Source organism: Euprymna scolopes, chromosome 3, assembly GCF_053919585.1.
Source record: "Euprymna scolopes isolate OS-2025 chromosome 3, ASM5391958v1, whole genome shotgun sequence".
In the NCBI taxonomy this organism is placed as follows: domain Eukaryota; kingdom Metazoa; phylum Mollusca; class Cephalopoda; order Sepiida; family Sepiolidae; genus Euprymna; species Euprymna scolopes.
In genome coordinates this window covers 100943400-100948399 of record NC_136484.1, presented here as the reverse complement: position 1 = coordinate 100948399, position 5000 = coordinate 100943400, and positions in this window count along the sequence as shown.

Sequence of the window (5000 nt, the reverse complement as noted above, 5' to 3'; positions counted from 1 at the left end):
GGTTCGAGATTAGGATGGTAATGACTAGAATGCGAATAACTTGATATAAGAGGTTAAGTATACATATTGATGTGTAAATTGGGAAGTAAGAGGACCATAGCTACTTATGAGAGTGGTAAAACATACCAAATAATAGTAGGGTAATTATAATAGTACGAAAGATAATAGTAATGACAATTATAATAGTAGTGACAATAAGGTTGACATGAATTAGATGTAAAATTTAATATGAAAAAAAATAATATGAAAAAATTTAATATGAAAACAATTAATATTAAGAATAGGATAAAATAAATAAAATAAAAAACAGGGCAAAATTAAAAGTACACATTAAATTTAAACATTATATAACATCGCCACAGCCTTTACCAATAATAATAGTGTAAGTACTGTTAATATTAAATTATAGGGGGTGCGTAAAAGAAAAGGAAACGTACAGGTGGGAGGGGGATAAAATAGCAGGGAATGGGGTTTAGGGGTGAGGGGTGATTGGACTCGTATGAATAAAAAAATAGAGAGTATATATATATATATATATATATACATATATATATATATATATATATATATATATATATATATATATATATATACTATATACGCATACACATACATATATCCATATAAAAAAATGAATGTATAACAAGCCGGGAAATCGTAAATGCTCGGTGAACAAGGCTCGTGGGTTTAAATTAAAGGATTGCTTAACTGGGAACGGTAAATTTCAAGCGTCCACTTAAAAACTTAAAAACTGAATATAAAAATGTTTAGTATAAACGTATAAATGTTTAAAAAATAAAATACAACATGATAGAGAAACAAAGAATCACGAATTATCCACCTTAACTAAAATAAAAAAAGGCAAAAAATTAAAGCATCAATAAGATAAAAAAAAATTACGTCCGTTGGACCAAACAAGACTAACCAATCGGCCCGGACACATGCGAAATATTAGAAAAATAGTAAAGACCACAGTTAAAAAAAAAAAATTAGATTACATGAAAAATTAAAAAAAAAGAATATTGCTATTAAAATGATATAAAATCTACAGATATCGAGATAAGCTATGGTTAAGAAGATGGACATAATTAAAAACAATAAATGCGGTCCTGCTTTTCCTCCAAAAGAAACTACATGGTTGACGAGAGCCTAACATTATTTATGATTAACCATTAACTCAGCTCCATTATGTTAGGTTTGAAACCAATGGAACCAATGTTTTTTCTGACCTTCTGTAGATTTAAATGAATATATATTAAGCTCCTATAACAAAAAAGGTATTTCTTGGTAATCGAGAAGTTTGTTGCTGTTATATATATATATATATATATATATATATATATATATATATATATATATATATATATATATATATATATATATATTATTTATTTCAGAATTATAATGTGTACACACACCCAAATATATATATATATATATATATATATATATATATATATATATATATATATATATGAGAGAGAGAGGGGGATAGATAGGTAAATATATATATATATATATATATGAAATATATATATATATACACATATATAAAGGCATACATATATATAGATAAAATATATACATATATATCCACATACCAATAGACACAGACCCACATATACACACATATATAAGTACATATGATAGATACATGCATATATATATATATATATAGTGTATATATATCCATATATGTGTGTATATATGTATATATACACACATGCATATATATGCATATATAGACATATACATATATATACATGCGTATATATATGTATATAAACACATATGTTTCTATATGTATATATACACACAAGCATATATACATATATATGTATGTAACTATGTATATGGCTACTTTTTGTTACTCACATAAAATAATATATGATAATATAATCTAGATAAAAAATATATGATAATATAATCTAGATAGTAAGTAATAATATATATATATAATATCATCTAGATAGTAAGTTATAAAATATATGACGATTAAGCTACGCAGAATAATCTGCGTTTCACTCTCGATAGACATCTTCAACCTCCTGACGATTCCTATGTGTAACTTAATCGCCATATACATAGATATATATACACATCCATATACATACATATATACACATCTATACATATACATATACACACATGCATATATATACATATATATACACCTATACATATATACATATACACCTATATACACACAAATATATATACATATACACATATATACGTATACACAAATATATACACATAAATAATCATATATACATATATATACATATATATAACATATATACAGTTATATATACATATATATGCATATATACGTACATATATACACACATATATAAACATATATACGTACATATATAAACATATATACAGTTATATATATACAAATATATATATGCATATATACGTACATATATAAACATATATACAGTTATATATATACAAATATATATACACACATATATACATATACACATATATATATACATACATATTTATATATATACCCACATATACATATATACAAATACATATATATACACACATATATATGTATAGATATATACATATAGATATATAAATATATATATAGATATATAAATATATATATATAGATATATAAATATATATAGATATATAAATATATATAGATATATAAATATATATAGATATATAAATATATATAGATATATAAATATGTATAGATATATAAATAGATAGATATATAAATATATATAGATATATAAATATATATAGATATATAAATAGATAGATATATAAATATATATAGAGATATACATATATATACTTACATATAAACATATATATATATATATTCTTATATTTAAATACGCATATATACATACTTACATATACATATATATATGCACATATACACATACACATATACATATATATAATGATTGCAACGTCTTGTGAGACATGTTCCACTCCCTAAGACACTTAGTCCAAGAGGTCAAACTCCGGAGGGATTATCTATACAAGGATTATGTTATAAAGTCTTAACTTGGTACGACAGCTAAGCCTCTCTCTCGGTTTAAATATTCAGATCCAGCAACAAGCAAAGCAATGTAGCCAGCAACAAATACACTCCAGAAAACAGCAATGCGGGTACTGGTCTCCCGCTTCATGGGATTTTTCATCAGAGAGTTTCTACTCCTAGAACTGTAGCCTTCAATACGGCTTACGGGATCCCTATCCACCCAACACGTATATACATACGCATAAATATACACGGTGCTATGTACCGTTTACCCCGAAAAAGGTTCATTCGCCCATTGGAAAGTCTTGTTTTAATCCTTCAGGGAGATTAGCTACCCTACTTACCAAACGGGTCTTCTAAAGTATTCCAGGTATTCTTGTTGTGTTTTGAGTTGCTTAATGATTTCCTCAATTTGGATCTCTTTCTTATTCTGTTGGTTGGAAATAAGCTGGATTATTCTGTCCATTTTATCATTTAGTTGCTGCAATCTGTCCTGGAGATGTTTGTGTTCTATGGAGAGGTTTGTCTGTGAATCCATTAGGTCTTCCAGAGATTATTTTCTTGTTGCTGCCATTCTGTCGTTGTAATTATTAATATTTTTAAAGTGATGGTTGTGTAGTTCCAACGAGAGAAAAAATGTATATTTAAAAGAGTGTAGCCATCAACAAAGGTGATTTTTTTAAGGGTTTTTATAATATTTTTATTTTAAAATATTTTTATAACGCGTTTCGAGCTTAGGTTGTGCTCTCTTCAGATGTTTTCAAAAAAAGTTTTTCTTTAAAATGGGAGTTTGTAGAGTTGCCTCCGCTGATATAAAATATGTTTTTCAGAGTGATGTGTCGGCTCAGACATTCTGACTCCAACTGTAAGTGTTCAAAGTGTCCGGTCAAAGTTATTTTCAAAGAGTGGCTTTTATTCCATTTGGTGAAGGTTTTTCTAGGTTTGTTAGGGTTCTTTTTAAAGACTTTCTTTCCCCATGTATAGCACACACTCACACACGGATACATATACATTCATGTGCATGTACATACGCATACTCACGCAGGCACACACATACACAGAAATATATGTAGGAGCATACATATATACATACCCAACTACACACTCACACACGTACTCGCACACATCCACCGCTAAAAATTATTTTTATTTTTTTTTATATATATATATATATACTTTTTTCCCCAACGAAAACACGCATGTATATATGCGCTTAATCATTCAGACATACGTACCCGCACCCACGCACACACAAGTAAGAGGGAGAATGGGTAGGAGAGGTTATATATACACACATATATGTACACACATACATGTACGTGCATATACACTCACACACATCCACATACTATGTAGGCATATACACATACACGCACACACACAGACATATGCAGGGGCTCACACATACGCGTATATCCATATCCACACGAACACATTTACCCACTCATACATGTGCATACATATGTATATATATATATATATATATATATATATATATATATATATATACATATATACACACATACATATCCGACTCAAGGAACTACGAATAAATTTAAGAAAAAGAAAATACCCATCACAACTTATAGACAAAGGGATCCAACTTGCGACAAATATACCAGTAGAAGATTTGAGAACCCCTAAAGAACGAAACAAAGAACAAATCCTTACATACGTCTCCACACACAACACAAACAACCCAGAGCTTTTCACAGAGATAACGAAAAACCTCGTCCTACTTAACCAAAACAGCAAACTAAACAACTTCCCTAAAAAAACAAAAATAATAAAAAGCAAACGCCAACCTAAAACCTAAAACGCATTTTACATCATCCAAACTCAATCAAGACACAACAAAAGGAGTCACAAAATGCAACAAACAACGATGTGGAGTCTGCAACACAATATTAGCGGGAAACACATACACATTTACGAACCCCATACAGACGTTCAAAATTTAAAAAAAACCTAGATTGCA